This window comes from Agrilus planipennis, unplaced genomic scaffold (genome assembly GCF_000699045.2).
Source record: "Agrilus planipennis isolate EAB-ADULT unplaced genomic scaffold, Apla_2.0 scaffold34, whole genome shotgun sequence".
Taxonomy (NCBI): Eukaryota; Metazoa; Arthropoda; class Insecta; order Coleoptera; family Buprestidae; genus Agrilus; species Agrilus planipennis.
In genome coordinates, this window is record NW_020439170.1 from 1,769,386 (window position 1) to 1,795,525 (window position 26,140).

At 35.4% G+C, this 26,140-nt stretch overlaps 1 protein-coding gene and 1 long non-coding RNA gene across 3 annotated transcripts in view; one reads left to right on the forward strand and one right to left on the reverse strand.

The window, feature by feature from the left end:
* The window catches only part of LOC108735134, a 478,298-nt gene that overhangs the window by 283,386 nt on the left and 168,772 nt on the right, over positions 1 to 26,140 (forward strand). The window contains exons 1-2 of one of the 2 annotated variants that reach the window (XR_003231813.1): positions 7,878 to 7,991; positions 16,274 to 16,346. This is a non-coding gene — a long non-coding RNA (uncharacterized LOC108735134). Of the gene's footprint in view, positions 1 to 7,877; positions 7,992 to 16,273; positions 16,347 to 26,140 lie in introns of those variants that run through there. The other variant, XR_003231814.1, reaches the window with a different exon arrangement.
* Positions 1 to 26,140, reverse strand: part of LOC108735133 (hemicentin-1-like) — a 283,534-nt gene that overhangs the window by 240,642 nt on the left and 16,752 nt on the right. The gene's annotated exons all lie outside the window — the stretch shown is intronic.

A 26,140-nucleotide genomic window follows, 5' to 3' on the forward strand; every position in this document is an offset into this window, starting at 1 on the left:
CAGTTAGTGCTTTGAAAATATGTCAGAAGAAATTAAATGATATACACTCTGTCGTGGCCACGACCCGATCTAGTAATTTAGCCCTTTTTCGGTCCTTTACAATGACACTTATATGCCATGAGCATGTTATTCTAGAGAAGGGATAGTGCAATTATTAACCACCGACGAATGTAGAATTAAAAATATGTATATAATAATATTGTTGAAATTGTATAATATTCACATTAGTCTACTGGGGCTCCTGAACCAGTATACCATACCGTGATGTGACGGAAATGGGTCTCCAGCACAGAGCATCGTGAAAAACCATTACATTTTGAGTGCTCAAAAAAGTTGGTATCTTCTTTCCCAGTTTTCTTCCTGCTTGGCTGCTTATAGGAGACGGCATTAAAAACATTATAAGACACCTAGTCAGAGACGTATTGGCGGCGGAGACAGAAGTTAGGAGGGGTAGAAGTAGACCTAGATTAGATTACTGTTCGTAAATAGTTACGGATATAGAATGTTCTAGTTTTAGGGAAATGCGAAGATTAGCTCAGAATAGGAAAAAGTGGAAGTCCACTCTTAGGACTGACGACCGTATAATGATGATAAACAGATTAAATAAGTAAAATCAAGACTTAACACGCAAGATCAAGGCCAAGAACGAGACTGTATCAGCAAAACCAAGACTGACAATTTTACGATAATGCTGATGTATGTTTACATTTTTATCTCGATCCTGCTTTATACAAACAAGAGGATAATTGAACTTTATGACATTATTGAATTTAGGTATCTCATGAGATTTTTTTTCATAGTATGTGACTTTTAAATACTACCTTACGATTATGAAGATAACACTTTAAAATTTATTGGTCCGTTTAAGAATTAAAGAAAGAAATAAATTGAATTTCATGAAACTATTTTATGTAGATAGAAATGATTTAAGTATTACTGTAAATAGACGATTTGTAGTTGCTAGTATCGTAAAAATGTTTTTTTTTTAATCAAATCCATTAAAATGAGTATAGGCTAACTGAAAATTCCAAAAATACTACAGTTCCTGTTTAATTAACATGCTTTCACAAATCACCACTCACAAACGATTCTGTTATTTTTTTAATGATGGATGACGTAATGAATTTTCGTTACTTTTGCAACAATAGCCCAGGTTCGTTTCGCATAAAAAATACAATTGAATTGAATTGTAAATAATTCACATTCAGAGTTCCTTAATTGGCCCTTCTTCTATTCAGTAAGTAAATGTACTACTCACAGTTGATTAATGATACCGCCGTGTCTCTTATTAGCTCCTACAACTACACCTGACATTTTGAATTATAATTCATGTTCTTGATAAGATATTGATTATCGTTTTGATGTAACGTATTTAAACGCGGAAGTTGTTTGGCAAAAGCAGAGGTTAACGAGCTAAAAATCTCACTCTCTTAGTCCATGGTAGTGAGATACGTACAAGCAGAAAGTGAGAGATCACATACCATCAACCGTAGAACGGGAGCAAAACTACCCCCCCACCCCCCATTCCCTCCACCATGTTCAATCTCCGTCTCGCGAATTCGTGATTTATGTTAGTACTTAGCATGCAGGTTTTTTTATCATAAAAATGAAAACTCTCTTCTGTCATCTTGAAAAGGATCCGCTTTATTTATTGATCAACTTTTCAGATGTCGTTGCTAAAGTATAACTTATTTTTCGATTAATTTGAGTTACTAAAACTGGTACTACGTTGTCTTATTCCTTACAGAATACAAAGATTACTTATCAGATCGAAGTGCAACGATTAATAACTTCTTGCAAATAAAATCGATAAAATTAAGTTGATAATAGTCACATAAAATCAATTAATTTTATGGAAATATGCATCTTTTGTTCACTGGTTCCACAATAGTGGTAGTAATGTTTTATAATCTTGGAATATATCCACAAGGCTCCCCTACAAGATACGAATATATTATCAAAACTCAATATTATTCATTTCCAAAAAAAAAAAATTCGATAGAATGGAAGCCTTATTGATAAAACAGTATTCTATGAAAATAAGTAAAAGTAAAACAAAAATACTGGTATGCAAGGGAAGAAAAGGTAGGAAAAGAGCGAATGTAAAGATAGGAGACGAAAGATTAGAAGAAGTGAATGATTTTAGGTATCTAGGAAGTCAGATAAGTGAGGACGGTTGAGTAGTAGAAATATAAACAAAGAATAGCGCAGGGTCGAGTCGCCTTCAATAAAAAGGAGTCACTTCTATGCTCGCCAACGGTTAATTTAGAAATTCGAAAAAGTCTGATAAAGATATATGTCTGGAGCACGGCGCTGCACGGGTGCGAAACATGGACAGTGGGCGCAGCGGAACAGAAAAGGTTAGAAACGAACGAAAGGTAGTGTTACAGACGAATGATGAGGATACCGTGGGTAGAGAAGGTTAGAAATGAAGAGGTATTAAAAAGAGTAAGAGAATAGAGGACTCTATGGAAGTCAATAAGAAATAGGCGAGATAGGTTAGTAGGCATGAAGGTCTAGTCAGATACATATTAGTGGCAGAAACGGTCTTAGGAGGGGTAGAGGTAGACCTAGATTGAATTACTGTTCGCAAATAGTTAAGGATGTGGGTTGTTCTAGTTTTAGGGAAATGCAAAAATTAACTCAGGATAGGAAAGAGTGGAGGTGCATGTCCAACCAGTCTTAGAACTGACGACATTATGATGATGATGATGATGAAAAGAAAATGAAGAAAATAAAGACAGTGCTTATATTACACTTGTATGTTTGGACTTGTAATTATGAACGAATACGTAAAGCAATATGTTTTTGCCTCTGTATACATATAGTGTCGCATCGCATTACCACGATATTAAGGAAACGTCTTTGTCTAATACCGTTCAGTTTACTTAACAATTCACCACCGAAAGCTTTTTCAAACAAGCCCGGAGCTTTCCGCGATCCCTTTAAAGTGCAAATAAACGATCATTCGTTTTAAATCATCTTCATAAATTTACTTTGTTCGAGAAGGAGAACGCATTTGCGCCAACCAAACAGCGACGCCGCGCTGCGCTATCGTATCGGGCGTCGCGCCGCAATTCAAACAATCCTTTCAAACTGTTAATGCATTTCGATCATCTTCCGCCAGTGTGTATACACACAATGTCGGAGAGAAAGCAAGCACTAGGGAACTATAATGCACGTGTGTAAGTCCACATAAAACAAGCGGGAAACTACTACGAAGTCTTTGGGAAATTACAATCCATTTATATGGTAACCGCTCCATGCGAGCAGATAATACTAAAAAACTTTCCAATTGCAGTTCAGCGATGAAGTAACTACATACGGAATTGTTGAATTTAACAAAATACAAATTGTTTAAGCTTCTTTTCTTCTTGTCTCGAAAAACATTATTTATTTACCACTTAGTATGCCTAGATTTGTAGATGATATAGCAGTATTAGCATCTAGCAAGGAGGACCTAGAGATAGCTTTAAATAAAATGGAAGCGGTACTGACAGATCAGTACTGTATGAAAATAAATAAAAGTAAAACTAAAATACTGGTATGCAAGGGAAGAAAAAGTAGAGAAAGGGCGAATATATAGATAGGAGACGAAAAATTAGAAGAAGTGGCTGATTTTAGATACCTAGGAAGTCAGATAAGTCAGGATGGAAGGATTCGTAGGGATTTAAAGCAGAGGAAAGCGCAGGGTCGTGTAGCCTTTAATAAAAAGAAATAACTTCTATTTTCGCGAGCGGTTAATTTAGAAATTCGAAAAAGGTTGTTAAAGGTGTATGTTTGGAGCACGGCATTGTACGGGTGCGAAACATTGACAGTGGGCGCGGCGGAAAAGAAAAGGTTAGAAGCGTTCGAGATGTGGTGTTATAGGCGGATGATGAGGATATCGTGGGTAGAAAAGGTTAGAAATGGAGAGATATTGGAGAGAATAGGAGAATGGAAGTCAATAAAAAATAGGCGAGATAGGTTGGTAGGACACCTTCTTAGGCATGAAGGTCTGGTCAGAGACATATTAGAGGCAGAAACAGGAGTTAGGAGGGGTAGAGGTAGACCTAGATTAGATTACTGTTCAACAAATAGTTAAGGATGTGGGCTATTCTAGTTTTAGGGAAATGCGAAGTTTAGCTCAGGATAGGGAGGAGTTGAGGTGGGTGTCCAACCAGTCTTAGGACGACGACCTTATGATGATGATGATTTACCACTTAGTGGCAAAATTTGTATTTTGAATAAGGAACAATTAAATTTATACGGCGCTAGTGCACATAGATCGTAAATTCGATAAAATCATAATCATTATCATCATCATGGGGTAGTCAGTCCTGAGAGTGGTTGAACTTTTATTCCTTCCTGTCCTGAGGAAATCTTCGCCTTTCCCTAGAACATTCCTATCTTTAACTATTTGTGAACTGTAATTTACTCTTGGTCTACTTATACTCTTCTTAACATTTGTTTCTTCTTCTATGTATCTCTAACTACCCTTCATGTCTAAGAAGGCACAGCGCCCTCTGTTCTCCTACTCTTTCTAATATCTCCTCATTTCTAACCTTCTGTATCCACGGTATCTTTATCATTCACCCTGTAACACCACATTTCCAACGCTTCTAAACTTTTCTGCCGCTCTCACCGTCCAAACATACACCTTTAACAGTCATTTCCGAATTTCTAAATCAACTTTTCGTGAGTATCTTTGTTTTATACCTCTACTGTTCGTTTAATTTTGAATTTAACTTCCTAGACGCTCGAAATCACGGATTTTTTCTAATTTTTCATCTTCTATATTTATATTTTCTAAGTGCATAATAATAAAAATTTAAGACTTTGACAACATACATCAATTTTCTAACAAAATAATAATTACTTTAGAAATCTAAAAATCAACAAGCAAGTGGAGTTTTGTCACCGCCCAATCCAAGACCAACGTTCGTATCATTGACCGCACTAATGTCCCATTCTTTATGTCATCCTTTTATGCGAAGAAATTCCTTTTGTGAATTCTATTGTAAAAACTTATTCTGGCCGTCAGTTTTATGCTGAAAACAAAATCCGGAATCGACGCTGAAAGTTCAGAGAGAGCAAACAAATAGCGCGTACAATAAGGAGGTACTAATACCTAGCAATTACAACTCAGTGCCGAGTTTACTTTAAATAAATTGAGAGATTTAGGTACGGAAAAGGTAAAAAGGAAATAAAACGAGTTCAAATACGCGTGTTCGATGTGAAAACAATAAAAAATCCCACTGGTTTTTACATTGGTAATCTCCTGTTTTCTCCTCCTTGTTGACTTGAAAAGAGGATTATCGATTGAAGCTCCCTTTTATGAGATTTCTTGAAAACATCAAATTTACTTTTGGGAACGAAAACCAACGAGTGCGGTTCCTTTTGCGCTATAATTGTTTTCCTTCGAAAAAGAAATCAAAGAATGGTTAACTTCGAAAGTATTACATCAATAAGGTTCCAAGAACAACTTTGCTGATATACGAATCAAAGAAATAAGTAACTAAAACCACTAATTTAATAAGAAATTGGGTTCAAACAATATGTCTTAACTAGAAGAATCTGTCCAAATTTAAACATGGGGTACCTCTATCGGCGGTGCACCCATGCCATTTAGAGAAAACCATTGCTCAAATAATACTGTAAACGTCAAGGTTGGAATGTGTCGGATACAGAGAATATGTAATGAATTTTCTATTAATTTCATTTATTTAACGGCTATTAATTTTACAATTATTTATTTATACAAGAACACCAACTAGACTATCTATATCACATGGTATTTATGATGCTCTTATTCGTCACCACTGTATTTATATCACTCTGTATATTCGCATTATAATACATTAATCTGGCTGCCACCTAGAAGCATATTTATATTATCTTCTAATTCTTCATCCTTCTCGAAAATTCTAGAACTTCTTTTGTTAAGCGGCAAATATGTGTCACTCAGGGTGTAAGTTACATGAAAGAAGAAAAGTAGCGTATCTATCTTTTACAAATAGAACAGTATTTTTCAAATATGAATTAATTAAAAGTGGTCACTAATTCCATACAAATATACATTTAAATCACACTGTTTGAAATAAGAGGTCGTGACTATCGGCTCGTTTTGCCATTGAAACTCGGAGCAGGCGTCTTTGATCAAAGAGGCTATGGTGGCAGTAGCACATGTAACTTTTCTAACGCTTTGTTCAGAATTTCTGTTTGTTCCCTCTCAATCGTCGCTTCAAGTCAAAGTAACAACAAAACAATCAAACGACTTATCGAAATTTCTTTATTCTTTCACATACCTCCCACATGTCTTTCGCTGCATAGCTCATACCTACACGAGCATGAACTTTGTAATTCTTCGTATATATATATATGTATGTTTAAAATTGCACTCTTAACTGGAATTTTATTTCTGGAATTGTTTCTTTAAATAACAAAGGAAGGTCCGCTTTTAAATAAACCGATGGCTAAATGAGTAGCACGAAATGTTGAAAGTTCCATACCGAGAAGAGCAGCGATATTTGTGGATTTATTGGTTTCAAGAACTTTTCAAGTTCTTAGAAAGATAGCGAAACAAATTACAATCTCAATCGCCCTACACATCAATACTTTGCATAGATGATCTGTTTATGTGTGAATCAGGTTTATATTTATTCTAGTCGACCCTTTATTTCATGAAAATAGAGCAAGTAAATTCAAAAATTGACTTTGAAATGTTAACACAGTTTGAGGAAAATAATTAATCTGATCTAAATTTTGTAGTACGTAAGTCGGTAAAAGATAATGCTGAAGTAATAATAATTATACAACGAACGAATAACGAGCGGCTGTTTAACTTAGACAACGTCGCATGTCTCGTTTTATCTTAATTTGCTTCAAACATAGAACCTCTGACAGCAGTACCTAGAAAAGTCGGCAAGTTAACAGGATGCTTCCTACGGAACTAATTTAGCTACACGGGACATAATATATGGTGCATGCTAATATCAAGAAAGTACGAGGGCGATTTTTTTTTATTTTTAAAATTGCAACACAATTTTGCTTCCATAATATTGTGAGCTCTTTATTAATATTACCCTGCAAAGTACCAGAAAAATTTCGAGATCAACAGGCCGGTAAATAAACTACTTTAACTTAGAAGCTATTAAATTTGAATATTTTATAATCTAAGTAGCATAACAATTAATAATTCGTTCATTTCGTTAAAATATCTTAAAAGATATCAGAGAAACCGTAAAATTCAATGTAGGGAATATATCTGTACGCACGCGTCGAAGGTTTCTACCTCGCCCAGTGGAACAAAGTACGCTCAGCAAGGGTTTTAACCGCATCCGGTAGCACAAAACGCACTACAAGGGTTTGCTATCTACGCTTGGCGAAGTTTTTATACTTCATTTACTTTCTCTAGCGATGTGTCCCTTCCAATGTCTTGGATGCGCTCTGGCAAAATCGTAGGTAGGGAGATAAAAGCTCATTATACTCTCGACTCTTGTTCATTAAACAAACTTTTTCATACAGTACCTGCCAAAAGTTTTGTTCCATGATGGATAGTAGTGCGAGTCAAAAACAAGCGTTAAAGCCTTTAATATGTTTTCAAATATAAATAAACATCTCGTTGATATTTTCAGTAGTAAATGATACCAATAACAGCACATTTGATCAATGCAATTGTAGTGGATAAAATGGTCAATTTTTCCATGCAGTACTGTACGTATTATACGCTCCTCACCGGTTAAGAGTTTGGCCGAGAGTTGTCTCCTTTCTTGTCTGGCCTAGTGTTGTTCTTTTCTACTTTGCGCCGGTCAAACTGAAGGTCACATCGCTACATAAAGTAAACGAAGTATAACTGTGCTCACTGCGCAGCTCAGTAGCGCAAAACGCCTGTAAATAGGTTTCGCGTGGCAACACATTTATCAACCGCAGTGAGTAGCATAAAGCGTTCGAAGCGTAGTGTTTTATGGTTTTACTCCGTAGTACGCAGTCGTTAAGTGCCATTTATTAAAGTAAGTAGTCGAAACACTGCTAATATCTATTCAATGCGTAATCCATACAATGTATCCAATGAAGACAGCTACTTTAATGTTGAAGACGCTATATTTATAATAGTTGAAATTATTGCATCAGTCATTTAGTTATCGTATAAATTCTTAGATTTTAGATAGGAGAAATGATCTAAGAGATATACTTCGTATTAAAATTAAACCTAGCTTTTGACGTAATGACAAGAGCTAAGGTTAGTACATATGTACATATATGCATAGGTCGGAATAAGTAGATAATAAAAAAAAATAATTTACATGCAGTTCATCGTTAACAACTAGCACTTGGCCAACTGCGTTCCTTGATGATCTGATAATCAGCTACGGGTATTAAGATTACGCTTTTCTAGCTACACGTTTACCATCTACTAATTGCGTGTCACGGAAGAATTTCTTCCTTAATTAGGACAGGAATGGTGACGTACAGACAGACACTATATACATGTATAGATTTACTTGTGTGCAGGTGTCTCACGTCTCAAAAGAAAATGCTTATTGGTTGTAACGCATAAAAAATTGAAAAGAAGGCGACGAATTAAATAGCATTTGAATTCGATTCGGTCCTTTTGACAACCTTACATTGCATCTGCTCGGTCCTCGATATATAGGAAAAATGATTTCATTTGATGATCTATCGATTTGTACCTTAAATTGGTTTGTGACCAAACGGTGTGAGGTATAACAGGTATAACAGGGTCGATGAAAGGTGTTACGATGATTGGCAAAATAGTGACCTTTCAACGTACCACCTCCTCGGGGACTGCTCTCGAACAACACAATACCAATTATTCTAGATTTCAAACATCCATTGAATTGACCGTAATTAGTAAATTTTCGAGAGTGTCTAATTTTGAATTGAATATTCCCAGAGTGAAACATTTTGATAAAATTTACTTCAGTATAAATTAAATTTCATATCTTTTGCTACTTTTTAATCTATACATCGAAAACGCGATCAACATAATACAACTGTAGGGATAGATATACAGAGGCAAAAAATTAGTATGCCTAGATTTGCAGATGATATAGCAGTATTAGCATCTAGCCAGGAGGACCTAGAAATAGCGTTAAATAAAATCGAAGCGGTACAGACAGATCAGTACTGTATGAAAATAAATAAAAGTAAAACTAAAATACTGGTATGCAAAGGAATAAAAAGTAGAAAAAGAGCGAATATAAACATAGGAGACGAAAAATTAGAAGAAGTGGCTGATTTTAGATATCTAGGAAGTCAAATAAATCAAGACGGAAGGAGTAGTAGGGATATAAAGCAGAGGATAGAGTAGGGTCGTGTCGCCTTTAATAAAAAGAAGTCACTTCTATGCTCGCGAACGGTTACTTTAGAAATTCAAAAAAAGTTGTTAAAGCTGTATGTTTGGGGAGGGGCGCTGTACGGGTGCGAAACATGGATAGTGAACGCGGCAGAAAGAAAGAAGTTGGAAGTGTTCGAAGTGTGGTGTTACAGGCGAATGATGAGGATACCCGGGATAGAGAAGGTTAGAAATGAAGAGGTATTAGAAAGAATAGGAAAACAGAGGACTCCATGGAGTCTATTTCTCTATTTCAATAGGAAATAGGCGAGATAGGTTAGTAGGACACCTCAAGCATGAAGGACTAGTCAGAGACATATTAGAGGCAGAAACGGGAGGTAAGAGGGGTAGAGGTAGACCTAGATTATATTACTTTTCGCAAATAGTTAAGGATGTGGGTTGTTCTAGTGTTAGGGAAATGCGATGTTTAGCTCAGGATAGGAAAGAGTGGAGGTACGTGTCCAACCAGTCTTAGGATTGACGACCTTATAATGATGATGAACTTTTGCTTCATTTTCACGTCTTATTTTAGGACAGCTGGCATTTACCTAAAATACAGTATCTTTATGCAAACATCTGAAATAGCCTCTTTTTTCTTGTATTGGATTTCATTATTCATCCAGCATAGATTTTGGATTAGTTGTTCTTGTTTATTTTAAGACGTGCTTTGAACTTCATAGATCGAAACCTCGCAAAAAGAAAGAATAATAAAAAATCTATCGCAAAACGTTCTTTAAAACATCGTAGGTGTCAAACTGTAAAAAGTTTATCTCAGGATTGTCTTAACTCATGCATATTATATGAGTATCTATAAATATATGTAAGTATACGAAATGGAAAGACGTTTCAAGTTCTTTTTATTTTATTGATTAGTAACTAGTAACAAAAGTAACGTTACATGAGACATTATTACTGGACGGCAACATTAATGGTTGAAGTTCCAAATAAAATGTTAGGACACTGTAATGCATTTGTCTGCGTCTTCTTACAGTTACAGAACAAAAATTCTTTGTGTATGAAACTTCGGCACTTTAATGAAGGTACGTATTCACTTGTCAATAGGTTTAAAATAGTTGGAATATTCGACTGAAAGATATTTACGAAGTATTTGTTTTGGCACGAAAAGTGAATAAATTCTTTGTGAATAAAGCGACAGAGGTATTTTGAAATAGACAAATCATTTTGTATTAATTTTCTAATGATCAAATCCTTATTGCTTACATCATTATGTCAGAATCTTCTTGTAATAATAATGGAAGATAACATTTATTGTGATTATTTATTTTATATGTAATTAAAACAAAATTGCTGGTATGCAAGGGAAGAACAAATAGGGAAAGAGCGAATATAAAGATAGGAGACGAAAAATTAGAAGTGACTGATTTTCGGTATCTACAAAGTCAGATATAAAATAGAAGATAGCGCAGGGCCGAGTTGCCTTCAATAAAAAGAAGTCACTTCTATGTTCGCGAATGGTTAATTTAGAAATTCGAAAAATATTGTTAAAGATGTATGTTTGGGACGCGGCGTTGTACGGGTGCGAAACATAGAGGGTGGACGCTGCGAAAAAGAAAAGGTTATAAACGGTCGAAATGTGCTGTTACAGGCGAATGATGAAGATACCCTGGATAGAAAAGGTGAGAAATGAGGGCGTATTAGAAAAATTAGGAGAACAGAGGACTCTATGGAAGTCTATAAGAAACAGGCAAGGCAGGTTGCTAGGACACCTTCTCAGGTATGAAGGCCTAGTCAGCTAGTCAGAGATATATTAGGGGCAGAAACAGGAGTTAAGAGGAGTAGAGGTGCCCGAGATAAAAATGTTCAGTCTCTCATCGAGTCTCTCTGGTGTCGCTGAGAGAAACTGTCAACAAAACTGTTTAGCGTCTCTAAACGAAAGACTCGAGTCGCTCATCGAGAATCCTCATTTCGTATCCAGTCTCTGAACGAGAGACTCAAATCTCTGAACGAGAGACTCGAATCTATCAATAAGTGGTGTCTCGATAGACATGGTTAAAATTTTCCAAGTTCAATATATTTCAGAGATCCCAGTCTTTCTACGAGAGACTCGAATCTCTGAATTAACAATTTTATCGTTCGAGTCTCTCATACAGAGACTATGAGAGATCCATAAAAACACCTAGACAATAACTGAGAGACTGAAAAAATGTGAGAGACGCTGAAAGACTCTGAGAGACTGAAATTTTTTGTCTAGGGTAAACCCAGACTAGATTACGCAAATAGTTAAGGATATAGGATGTTCTAGTTTTAGGGAAATGCGAAGATTAGCTCAGGATAATAAAGTGTGGAGGTGCGTGTCCATGAAAATCGTTATAAAATTATTCTGGTGTTTATTAAATTTATTACGTTTAATGACACAGTTAAACTGTAATTTAGTTAACACTTTCGATATCCAAGATGTTGATCATATTCTTACAATTTGTTAAAAATTACTAATTTTGACGTATTCGAGGTGGAATTACACGACCACTAAATAAATGTTCTACCTTTGCGACCATCCTAAAGGATTCGTTGACAGTTGTTTAAACATTTTGTTACTTATATTACGTACTAGAGCTAATTAGAATCCTCGTAAACAAATCTAATACCGCTTGAGGCAATTAAATTTGTCCTATGGAGTAGTAAAAACAAAAATGTTCCCAATAAATGACAATAAACGTAAAATAAAACATCAAGTGGCCGACAAAAGAGAAGCAGTAAAATAAAGTTTACGAGCCCGATTTTTTACGGTGAAGGCTGAAAATTTTTTCACATATAAACTCACCCCATCACGGTCCACTATTTCTCCGAATTATTTCGTCGTGTTTGCAAATTCGCCGATGCCATTTATTACCTTTTTTTTACGACCATCGCCATCGTCGAGTTAATTCGAAATCGGGTCTAAAACGGAGAAACCTTCGACGCCGACAATATTTCCGAAATCCGCACACACCCTCCCTCACCCTCCCGCAATCGCTATCCTCCTCCTTGTCCTAATCACCATCTCATTCGATGGTGACAGACGCGAGTTTGTCGGTACGGTTCGATCAAACACGTATATGACCCTTGTCAATGTCACAAAGGGCATCACCACCACCCCAACATCCACCCCATTCGCCGCAACGGTTCAACTGTCGTCAAGCTTCTTCGAATTTATTTTTATTTTTTTTATACGTATAATAGGCATTCCATCCGCCCGCAATATTCGATGGAAACGAAAAGATTTTGGATTAATGGAACGACTTCGGTTCGAAATCTCTTCAAATCTAAATGCCTGGTCCCTTCTGAGTGACATCGTATCAGTTAGTCGTCCCTTTATTTAAATTTTTTGTGTAACCGTACGAAGTGAGCCACAGAAATCTTTTTTTGGACGACTTCGGAAATCATGCACTAACACAAAAAACATTTAAAGCGTTTTTTCTCAAACAATTGACAGGAAATAAAGAAGATATCTGTAAATCACAGAGTCAACAAAAAATCTTGGTGGTCAATCTTACTTTTTCTTCAGCACATTATTGTGCCTATCACGTGATAATTCAGTTCGACAAGTCAAATAAAATAAAATAAAACATATTAAAGCATAAAGGTAAATGTTATTGGCTGTATTTTGACTTTGTTTTTGACAATAATTTTACATAAATTACTTAAAAAAGGAGAACAATAGGCGTGGGCGTACCCAGGGGGGGGGGCAGGGGAGGGCAGCTGCCCCCCACTCGAAATCTCGCAGAAAATGTATGAACTCGCCTAATCACTAATTAAAGTGTAAACGGGGCCTTGTATGCTCATTTTTGAATAAAATAGTAGAAGTCGAATTAAACAATTAAAATAAAATAAAAATGCATAGTCAAATTTGCTTTTATTTATTTAAAGATGTTTGGGAGGTACAATCGGAGACAAGAGTACATAAAACTAGAAATTCGTGATTAATTCGGTTTTGCAGCATATCATGAGGTAAATAAATACTATCTACACTAAAAAAAAGTATACGGTTTGAGAGAAAATTTGGAATTTCACCAAAAACTTTGAATAAAATAAGAAATAACGAATAATATGGAAAATTTTTAACTGACTTACGGTAGTGAATATGCCTTGATTTCAACTTCGAAACAAAAAAATATTTAGTTTTAATCTCTATTAATAATGAGCGTAAAACTTTTTAATATGTTTAAATAATAATTAAAACTTTAAAATTGCATTTATTTCAGACAATTATAAATATTATCATTATATTATCAAGTAAAAACGAGATTTTCAGCTAATTTTTCATTTTTTCCTCGATAACCATTTAGTGAATTTGAATAACCTTACGCTAAAGTGATTCTCCAGAGTTCAAGTTACTTATTATAAAAGTTTGAAATTTCTGGTAGCTTTTTTTCTGTTAATAAAAATAAATTTAATCTGTGCGGTTAACGAATCTCCATAAAATGACGTGTAAAATTACAATTTCTTAAAATTTCAATAACTTCTTAACGGTTTAGTGAATCGATTTGTAATTGTTACAGGAGTTTTAGAATTGTATGAGGAACGTTTTTCCAAAATTTTATTTGTTTCATAGCATTTTGACATACCTCCCAAACATCCTTAACTGCCTATAAAGCAGGATCATTTGCGGCTGTTTGCCCTACATATACCTAATGTTTCATGTAGGTGCCTTTGTGTAGTGTGTATGACAAAACAGCCGCGGACGATCTAACCTAAAAAAAATCTGAGTTGCCCCCCCCCCTAGGACAGAAGCTGGGTACGCTTATAAGAAGTTCTTGCATTTCCTGCGTCAGCGTGCTGTAATCGTTCGTATATTTCTGATTTATTTCGAGCAATTAAATAACTTGCTCCAGTTCCTAAGTCTACATACGTAAGTGTGTTAAACCATCTGAAATAGAATTCGAATAAACTTGAACAACAACGAGCAGGTGTTGAGTGTAAACTTTAGTTCTGACTCGCAGTTGTGAGGTGATTGATTATTTCAAGAAACGATCCATTATATTCAGTTCAACTGCCTTCAAGATAATCCTCACAACAAATGGGTTACATCGTGTACACTTTGCCTTCTGAGTCAACTAAGCAGGTAGAGGTTTTATAAAAGAATATCCTGGACCGCGAAATACGCGAGCAATGTTGCTGGGTTCATGTTGTAAGTATATTTCGCAATTATAGAATCAAGTGTTAAACGATAATTGCCAGACGATCGATGTTTCTAGCGATAGGTAAAGGTTAACGAATAGGCGGAGTATTGTCCCTGTGCAACACAATGGCATGACCCATGAGATTCTAAACTACCTCTAGAATATTTAGTTGTGGAAAATGCTCTTTGAATTTTTGGATTATTACAAAGCAAAATTTTCATTCTTGCCTTGTTTAGAATATTTATGAACGGTATTAATTATTAAGATCTCATCATCATCATAAGTTGTCAGTTTTCAGACTTGTTGACCACTTTCTCCTATCCTGCGCTAATCTTGGCATTTCCCTTAAACTAAAACATTCCATACCCTTAACTGTTTATTTATGAACAGTAATCTAATCTAAGTCTACCTTTACTCTTTTTGACTCCTATTTCTTCTTCTGATATGTCTTTAATTAGTAGTTATTCACGCCTGAGAAAGTGTCCCATCGAAAAAAATTTTGCATATGGTTGGTTTAAAAACAATTTTTGTTATGGTTTTGAGTAAATAAGTACATATTCACTTCTTTGTGTCCACAAAAATTTTTCTTCCAACGAGAGAGACAATGCCTTTATCTTTAAAATGTTGCTGTAGAAATCTTTTTACTGTAGTTACAAATTTTCGTACCTTTATATACATTGAGTTACCTACTGAAAAGTTCTCCACAAACATTGTTTTACTTCTTCATTTATTAACAATTAAACTACATCCGGAAAACAATATTCATTTCGTTTGTACCATGTCGAGCATTGTTTTATTCATTTATTTAATTCCAATTAAATCGCTATTATTTACCAATTTAAACGTTTTAATCTTTTACGTTTTGACTTAAATTAATATTTATTAACTCTGTACAATTTCTAATATGGTTTTATTCAACGCCAGGCATTGATTACGTTGTATATTGATGAATTGATTGTCAATTGAATTTGGTTTGGTATGAGACTCCTGGTAATAGTATAGAGGATATTACGGTGCGGCACGCCGATTCAACAAAATTAATTGTTTATCTGTGTTAAGCGGTGCTTTTCAAAATTTATTGGGTTTCTGCTTTACTAAGAACAACAAGTGCTCGTCTGATCAACTTCGAAAATTAATTTTCGCAATAAATTCCGGTGGTTCTATGAGAATATTGATTGTTGTGCTACAGATTGTTTTAAATTCCCGAAAATAAGTCTTGTATATGTAGAATTAATAATTCTACTAGAAGTGCATGCTAAATTGGTTTTATATTGACTCTTGTGTTTGCTTTGTGTAAAGTCAAGATTTACTGTGATAATTACTTATTAATCTGCTATTATTGACAATACATTCTAGTCCCAATACCATACCCAAAAACGATAACTACTTTAACACGGTAATGTGAGGTAAATCTACATGTCTAACAACTGTTACATACATTGCCACTTCGAGGGTTTAGTTTGGTAAAAAATTATAATGTTAATGATAAATTAACAACAAAATTGGGGAAGCATGCATTTCAATAATGGGCATGACTATGTTATGATTTGTTAGGCCTAGTATAATAAAACCGATATCCCACGACGATTTTCGAAATGACTTCGACAAGGACATACTTAATGTCTGCTGATTTGCTGACAACATTAATTAAATTCAACATTCAATTCCTGCATTTTGAACATTATAATCGTATTTTATTAAATGAACAAGCTAAAGACAATAACCCTCTGAAATCGATATCGACTCATCTACTTTTGTTTCTAGCATATAATTACAGTTTTATGATTTTTTTTTATGTATCTATCTGTTTTTATAGGTCGTGTACCCCCATCAGATTCTAGAAGGATTTCACAGTCCATTTACTGAAGGGAGGATGATATCTGATCCATGTAAGTGTACTTATCTAAATTTTATCAATTTATGTTACTGTATGTACAATGTACCAAGCTTTCAGTGTCTTCTATAATAACAAAAAGCTTCTTTATCTTTCGATAAGCTGTTAGCAGCTAAATGATCGCATTTGTTGGTGTATCAGTCCGCTCCTATCGTTACATATGTTAGAAGAGAGGATGGCCTGTAGTCACCGTTACTGCAAATTCGGCGTTTTCCGGTCCTTTAGCTTCCGGTCACTATGTTATATTCGGTTGACGGCAATTCGGAGACTAATCTGACTCCGCTCATAAAGCGCCATCTGGAAAAATCCATCACACGGAGTCGAGAAATGGTTTTTCGCTAGTGCAGAAGCTTTGCCGCGCCTTTATAGTCGAATACTACGACGTCTTCCGAGGGGATTTCCCTTAAGTCCTTTTCCGTATCAAATATGTACACGTTATACGAACGGATTTACTGGAAACGATAATGGTTTGGGCTCCATTATTATGTGCCTTTATGACCGTTTTACTTCAAGAAACTCCCATTTTATTAGACACTAGAACGTATTAAAGGATTTATTTAATTTTCGAATAAATTAATATAAAACTTTAAACATGACGATAAAAGTGTCGTAGATAAGTGAAAGTATGTAAAGTACAAAAGATTTATCGCCAGTATCTTTCCAGCTTTGATCATTTCGTTCTCATTCCTATCCCAGATAGGCCAGTAGAATGCCTGCATTAAAAAAGTCCGAAATCGTAAAGCGTGATGTCGACCTTATTTTTGAATATGTTGATAGGGTCAGTTAGAGTAGTATAAACTCAAGTTTGCAGCTTCAGAAAGCCTATGTTCGTTGCAGTATACGTTGCCTTGTAGGAAGAAAATCCATGTGTCAGCTACCATAATAGAAAACGACGCACAGTAATTTGTGATATACAGTGGAATTCGTTTATTATGACTCCGCCAATACTGACTAACCGCTTAATATATAGTGTTATTAGATTAATAGGAAACTTGAAATTATGATCACTTTATTAAAAATGAAATTAAAAAGCCACGGACCCTAAATAAACAAATAAATTAACACATATATTGATGCACATCCTAAGTCCCTAGGTCTAGAAACTTGAAATTTTGCAGAGATGTTCTTTACACAAGGTAGGAGGTGACCACTAAGAATAGTTTTTTAAAATTCAACTCTAAAAACGGTAAAAAAAGAGTTCAAAATTTGTTGTACTAATGAGTCAAAAAATTTCTGAAGGTATCATCCAGTATAAAATAAATTTTCAAAATACTACCCCTAAAGGTGTAAAATGGAGGTTTGCGATGCACCTTCTTCTGTCGAATTTCACAAAATTTTTCACTCTGAAACCTTATCGTTCTAGAACAAAACAGCATACACTTTTATTATTAATGCAAAACTGTTGAAACGTTTTAACTAAAGGGTCTGTTATGTCGCACCGAGTTCTATAGGTCCTGATTACTAACAGTTTACGATCGCGTCCAGACATTCGAAAACTTTCCTGTTGAACTTCACAATCCCGCTAATTATTCCATTCGCCGCACTTTACGATTACAGCAGCCCGATTAAGAACAACGAGACAAAACGCGGGCAGCGATGATTATAATAATAATTTAATAATGCAAACTACTGGATATATACCATTATAATTAGTACGCATGTTTGCGTGCATATACCTAATAAAGCACAAATAAAGCTTTCACATCAGCGGCAAGTGGAAAACTTTAAACAACAACAACGACGGGATTTATCATATTGCATTACAATAGTCGGACGATTCGTTGGTAGTGCATTAAATATTTAATACCAATCTATTCAATTTTCGATAACATGGTAGGTAATACATTTAAAAACAGAACTGTATGAATGAAATAAATAAAAGTAAAACAAAAATACTGATATGCAAGGGAAGAAATAATAGAGAATAAAGATGAAAAATTAGAAGAAGTGACTGATATCTAGGAAGTCAGATAAGTCAGGACGGAAGGAGTAGTAGGGATATAAAGCAGAGGATAGCGTAGGGTCGAGTCGCCTTCAATAAAAAGAAGTCAGTTCTATCGGGATCCGTCAAATGGGAGGAGCCTAAAAACATGGCGCCGATTAGGGAAAATTTATCGTAGTTCCTATAGTGTACCGTGCAATTTCCAAGTTTTTAAATTACGATAAAATGATAAGTATTGACACAATATGTGATTGGGCTGACACAAAGCCTCGGAAAGGAAATTTCGTTGAAGGTGAGCGTGTTTTTAATGCCAATCACATTATAAAATTCGGAAATAACAAATCCGGAAGCTAGCCTTCAAATTCCGTCAAGTTTACTGCCTACTTTTTACAAACTTCGGATTTAAAAAGTGATTCACGTTATATAATTGGTGAGGTGATTCTGGGTGATTTAAGCAATATCATATCAATGACTTGCACGTGCAAAGCCGATTTAAGAGAACGTTGCAAACACATTATTGCAACTTTGTTGTATTGCAGCAGGTAGGTTCTTAACCTCAAAATACTTATATCGTATCATTAGAATTGTGTTAAATCAATTACACAGGAATAAATAATTTCTCACTTTATAATTTTAGTATGATTCTAGTTTTAAATATTAAGGTTATGGCTGATGGTAAATACTTGCTGAAATATAATCATGTGCATTAAAATGACGTGAACAAATTTTTATTCCGGAATTCACTTCTTTGATACCTACTGCTTTCATCCAAGCTTCTATTAGTTTACTTTTTTCTCTAATTTTCCGAATATATTTTTTACATATATAAAACGGTTAGTTTTTATTGGAAAGTAGTTAATGTAGGTGAAGAGTGAAGATCTATGTCTGAAGTGCTATTGCAGCTTTTCACTGAACATATTAACTTTTTATTTGATTTAACTTTAGAAGAAAACTTCGTCGACTCCATCATCAAAAAAATTTTTACTTTTTTAACGTGTTTTATTATTTTAATAAACAATTTTACAATTTGCGTGCACAGTTCCTATGTAAATTTTTCCCTCATTCGAGTTATAAATTTTGCCACCAGATGGTGTATGCCCATTTGACGGTTCCCAATACTTACGAACGGTTACTTTAGAAATTCGAAAAAGGTTGTTAAAGGTGTATGTTTGGAGCGCGGCGCTGTACGGATGCGAAACATGGACAGTGGATGCGGCGGAAAAGAAAAGGTTAGAAGCGTTAGAAATGTGGTGTTACAGGCGAATGATGAGGATATACCGTGGATAGAGAAGATTTGGAATGATGAGGAATTAGAAAGGATAGGAGAACAGAGGACTCTATGGAAGTCAATAAGAAATAGGCAAATTAGATTAGTAGGACACCTTCTCAGGCATGAAGGTCTAGTCGGAGACATATTAGAGGCAGAAACGGGAATTAGGAAGGGTTGAGGTAGACCTAGATTAGATTACTGTTCGGAAATAGTTAAGGATGTGGGTTCTAGTTTTAGGGAAATGCGAAGATTAGCTCAGGATAGGAAAGAGTGGAGGTGCGTGTCCAACCAGTCTTAGGACTGTCGACCTTATGATGATAATGATAATAACAACTTGTATAAAATGAGACGATCATAGGTCCAGGTCCGCATTTGTCTCGGTTCCGTGTGTTTTCGGTTCCGCAATTTCAAACGGCACCCTCGTCGATATTTCGCATTAGTCGGGGTCTGCCACAGCGATCCCAATAATAAATTGCGGCGCGTCAAAACAACGACGTTCTCCAAATTCCATCCTGTCGTGATTGATGCAAATGAATAAAATTCGAAATACAAATGAGCATCGCCGTGCGGCAATGACAATTATTGCGTCGAATAAAGAGAGGAGTGGTTTTTCCGAGCCCGTTTTCATACCATTTCCGTTTCGAACGGAAATTTTATTTGCATTTATAGGTACCGCTTTATGGGAATATTTATAAGTCATTCTCGCTTTTGTTAATTTTACGAACAAAACAAGTAGTAAATCATAAATGCGATAGAGCAATTGGAATCGTGCAGGTGCTCGGGATGGATGGCTAGGACACTACCGAAATTTTATAGTCATTCATAACTTTTGATAATGATCATAGATTTTTCAAAAATACATAGAATTTTAAAATAGAACACGGGAATGATAACTGCATAAAAAAATTAAATTAAACTTTTGTATTAAAATTATTTAATTGCACATGTTAATGGAAATGTGTGTAAACCGTCATTGTATACAATTCCTAGGAAATGTATTACATTCAAGATGTCAGTGGGTACGTTGGGATAGCGGAGCGAATTCATTTTATTCACAGAAAGTACGTATTAGTTTTATACATTTCCTAGTACAATATCAAAATTTCATATAATTCCTAGAAAATGTTACATTTCCTAGGATATGTGTATCTATATTAAAAATTCTTTGAAACAACATTTCGTAGATTTTCTAAATAGCCTCGAAATTGTATACATTTCCTAGCAATTGTATATAATTCCTAGATTTTTTTATACATTTCCGGTAGCATATACATAACTTATGATGAAAACTCAACTGAGAAAAACTTTTAAATTGATTAATGAATGCTTTATTGAAAAGACTTTATTTACTTCAAACTAAATCCTATTGTTCCGCTATCGCTATCTTTACCTAGGATTTTATCGTCATCCATAACAACTTACATAACACCCCTTACTAATAGTTACTTCTGTTCTATTCAATTTCAACTAGTCTTTACATGTTCTGTTAGTACTTTTCCTTCTAGGTGGTTCTCCCTCTCTTTCCTAACAATCCTGTTGTATAAATACTCTTCAAATTTCCTACTTAGTTACCTGTCTAGCTCTTCATCATTCGTAAGTTGTTTCTTATATTGTATTATATGACTTAAAGTGTAGGAAAATTTTGGGTAAAATCATTGTATGAATGGAGTATTGAAGAAAACCAGTTTACATTTATATTTCCGATAGATAGCTTTAAATAAAATGGATGCAGATTAGTACTGTATGAAGATAACGCAGGATCGTGTCGCCTTTAATAAAAAGCAGTCAATTCTATGCTCGCGAACGGTTAATTTAGAAATTATAAAAAGGTTGTTAAAGTTTGTAACACGGCGCTGTACGGGTGCGAAACATGGACTAGAAGGTTAGAAGCTTTCGAAATATGGTGTTGCAGGCGAATGATGAGGATACCGTAGATAGAAAAGGTTAGAAATGAGGAGGTATTAGAAAGAATAGGAGAACAAAGGGATCTATTGAAGTCAATAAGAAATAGGCGAGATAAGTTACTAGGACACCTTCTCAGGCATGAAAATCTAGTCTAGAGACATATTAGAGGCAGAAACGAGTGTTAGGAGGGGTAGAGGTAGACCTAGGTTAGATTAATGTTCGCAAATAGTTAAGGATGTGGGTTGTTCTAATTTTAGGGAAATGCGAAGATTAGCTCAGGATAGGAAAGAGTGGAGGTACGGGTCCAACCAGTCTTAGGACTGACGACCTTATGATGATGATGATGGGTAGTTTTCTGATTACAAATTGACAAAAATCATTATTAATGTGCATACAAAAAAAATCGATAAAAACCCTACGATGAATTATGAATTATTCTGTAGAACTGCTTTCGTTACTTTTCGGCAGTGGGTACTTGTTCATAAAAAAAGAGAGAAACGATTAGGAGCACAAAATCGCATTTTTATGGAGTGTTCTTCACACAAGAGCGCGACCTCAGAAGGGCTCCGGGAGCCACTTGTCCTTCGTGACACAGGATAAAGGTGAAAGTCCTGCAAAGTGTCCCTTGTTATGATTGCTATTCAGGTTCCGTGTCGCGACCGCACACTTGATTTATGTTTTTCCAACCAGCCGACACTAAGTTTCGCATGTGGGTCCGCGCGAAGTTCGTCACGTTCAGAAGGGACATCACCGGACGCTGTACGTAACAGAGTTTCCCCGCAGGAAGTAACATAGGGATGTATAGGTCCCTTCGGTGTCATTTAGCACCCTTCATCGGTCGCGCTACTCTTTCACCCTTTCGTTTTACATTCGCTTAACAGTTTGTCCACGATGCTGTTTTATTATACAAGGTGTCCAGAAAGAGTAGGAGGGGGTATTTGTATCTGCGCTGTCCTTGTAACGGCGCGGTCCGAAGGGGTGCCGTAAGGATAGTTTGTTTCACTACATTGTAAAGGCTTTATGATCATGGAAATGTAATCGTGCTTATTGCTTACATGCCTATTATCGCAATGGTGATCCGATATGATCATAGCTCAACGATTATATCGGGCAAAATTCAATATACGGAATGCACGATAACAAACCACGATCTCTAGTGCAATTGAAGCATAATATCCACACCAAAATGGCCCTCGTTTCTAAAAAGATGTGTAGCATTTCGCCCTACCTATATGTAGTAGAAATTTTATGTTTTGTTTCCGGTTCATCAGACAGAAGTTAATTTTTTCTAGCAGTCGAAATTTTGTATTTATGAACATGCGTAAATATTTAGGCATGTGAAGTAATGTTCAATAGATTAAATATTCGAATATCCAATTATCCAATCAAATATATTGAAAATTTTTAGTGCCTAAAGAAGTAAAATGTTCTTTTCATTTTTATTCAAGAAATTAGAACTTAAGAAATTCATACAAACATTTAATAAGATAATTCGCAGGTGAAGCAGTCACAAAACCATAGCCTTACATTTAAATTGGTGGTATGGGTATCCAGGTATTTAGATATTCAGACACTTGAAATTTTGAATAATCAAATATTTAGATATGTGAATTATAGATATCTAAATATCTGGATGTTAAGTAATTCGAATGTAATTTGTTACATTTACATACGCATTTTGACCTTTCCTTTATCTTACTGTACGATATCTAACCCTACTCGATGTTTTTTCTCACACATCGCCTTCTTTCAATGGATAATCATTAACGAGGGCTTTCAATACCTCAATTTATGTTCGCAGCACATACATATTGTGTGTATTTTATTTCGGACCGGGTTAGGATTTCTTCCGTGACAAAAAAAATAAGCAAGAGCCACCGGAACATATATCAGCGTGAGTAAGACACGGAGGATAGAGAATAGAAACCCTAGAGGCACGTAACTGTCTTACTTGCGACCATTACAAGGGTCTGAACAAGAGTATACCATTAGGCTGACCCGCGATTGGCATTACAATGAGAACAAGAAAACGGTAAAGACGCAGATAGATAATAATATCAAAAATTGCAAATAAAAATGTAGCGAACTTATACCTACCAAGGGTTATACTGCAAACCATTGTATGTTTTATCAAATGTTTCTAACCCTTCGTTTTCTTCCTGTCGACGGGAAAGGAGAACCCTTCGCATTTTCTTTAAACCCTACCTAATATATAGATAGATAGATAATAGCTTTATTAAAAAATTGTTGTTCTTGTTTACATTAGATGTGTGTGTCTGTGTCTATGTGTGTAGGTGTGTGTGTGTGTGTGTCTGTGTCTGTGTCTGTGTGTGTGTGTCTGTGTGTGTGTGTGTGTGTCTGTGTGTGTGTGTGTGTGTGTGTGTGTGTGTGTGTGTGTGTGTGTGTGTGTGTGTGTGTGTGTGTGTGTGTGTGTGTGTGTGTGTGTGTGTGTGTGTGTGTGTGTGTGTGTGTGTGTGTGTGTGTGTGTGTGTGTGTGTGTGTGTGTGTGTGTGTGTGTGTGTGTGTGTGTGTGTGTGTGTGTGTGTGTGTGTGTGTGTGTGTGTGTGTGTGTGTGTGTGTGTGTGTGTGTGTGTGTGTGTGTGTGTGTGTGTGTGTGTGTGTGTGTGTGTGTGTGTGTGTGTGTGTGTGTGTGTGTGTGTGTGTGTGTGTGTGTGTGTGTGTGTGTGTGTGTGTGTGTGTGTGTGTGTGTGTGTGTGTGTGTGTGTGTGTGTGTGTGTGTGTGTGTGTGTGTGTGTGTGTGTGTGTGTGTGTGTGTGTGTGTGTGTGTGTGTGTGTGTGTGTGTGTGTGTGTGTGTGTGTGTGTGTGTGTGTGTGTGTGTGTGTGTGTGTGTGTGTGTGTGTGTGTGTGTGTGTGTGTGTGTGTGTGTGTGTGTGTGTGTGTGTGTGTGTGTGTGTGTGTGTGTGTGTGTGTGTGTGTGTGTGTGTGTGTGTGTGTGTGTGTGTGTGTGTGTGTGTGTGTGTGTGTGTGTGTGTGTGTGTGTGTGTGTGTGTGTGTGTGTGTGTGTGTGTGTGTGTGTGTGTGTGTGTGTGTGTGTGTGTGTGTGTGTGTGTGTGTGTGTGTGTGTGTGTGTGTGTGTGTGTGTGNCTATTTTTATTTTAGTTTCCCATTTAATTAACATAGGAAAAATTCTTTTTTGTTTTAAATTGAATTTACACATAATTTACGCAATTTTTTCCAAAAAACCGTTTCATATTCTCAAAGTTGAGTCTTTGAGCTTTACAAAACTCTAAGACAATGTATGATTATCTTTACAAAAAGACTAGTTACAGCCATTTAAAAATTACTAAATTTTGAAAAAATAGCTTGCAATAATTTTTTTTTGCATAATCCTCAAAATTTTTACTCAAACTATTAGTAAGTATTGTATTTTTATGTATTACAAATTTCAAAAAGACGATAGCGGTAACAATTCGAAGAAAAAATTTGTCAAACGCAAGTGAATGTATTATGAATAATGCAATTAATTATTATTTTGAAATTACATCGTAAAAATTATCTTATTGTCACACACACTCGCACACAGGGTACATTGTACTATTTTACTGGCTTTTAATATCTGGTGTGAAATTTGCTGTAGTTGTGCATGTGTGCTACAAGTAGAAGCCGATACAGTAGCCAACTGTTCCGGTGCATTGAGATCAATCCCTTTGATTGCATTGCGTCCATTGTTCTCCCCATGATCGTATCTAGTGACTTAATTAACAAGGGTCGTTACTAACACCGTTCGTACGTCTGTCAAATCTCACAGGCCGTTGAAATCGAGCGTGGCGAGGCGATAGAGTCGTGAGTCGTATTTACAGGGTGGACGCAAACCCCTACTTCGGTCTGGATGTGCGTATATGGGTCATGATGAAATTTCCCATCTCAGTACTTTCGTTACTTTTGATATTTGAAATGTGAGGGTATTCGGAAAATGATTTTAAATGATTTTTGATTAAATTTTTAAGAAATTTAAACTATCAGTGGGGTATGTTTGATTAAACGTATTTTATATTAAAAAAAAACACAAATTAAACTCAAATTTTGGCAACACTGTTTTGACCTGGATATTACCTACATTTAAGAGTAAAGCAGGTACTAAACATAGCAACATCTTTATAAAGATTCAGATTTTCATGGGTCATGATCTATAGTTGCGTTCATATAAAATTACACTTGCCGATGTGTAGAAGTTAAGTAGATCATCCTGTAGATATCGAGGTATAATTTGTAGATCAAAATTATTTTTAAATAATTTTCTGTGTCACTTAATACAATAGACGTATGTAAAAGATTACAATGGATATATATATACATACGTATAAAATGAATTCATCTTTAGTAAATATACCGTTTATTTTTGTTTCATTTTTCTTTGTTTACACACCGAAATTTGTATGCTTCGACTTTTGTTGCTTAATGCGAGTAGAGCTTTAAATAAACAAAAAACTGACTACTTTTTTAATTATACGAGGGTGGATTGATAAGTTTCCGGCCTGACCAAGAAAAACAAGGTTTTTAAAAATTTTTTTTTTTTATTTCTCAACATAATCATATTTAGGCATGTGAAGTAATGTTCAATAGATTAAATATTCGAATATCCAATTATCCAATCAAATATATTGAAAATTTTTAGTGCCTAAAGAAGCAGCTTCGATTACTTCTTCATTG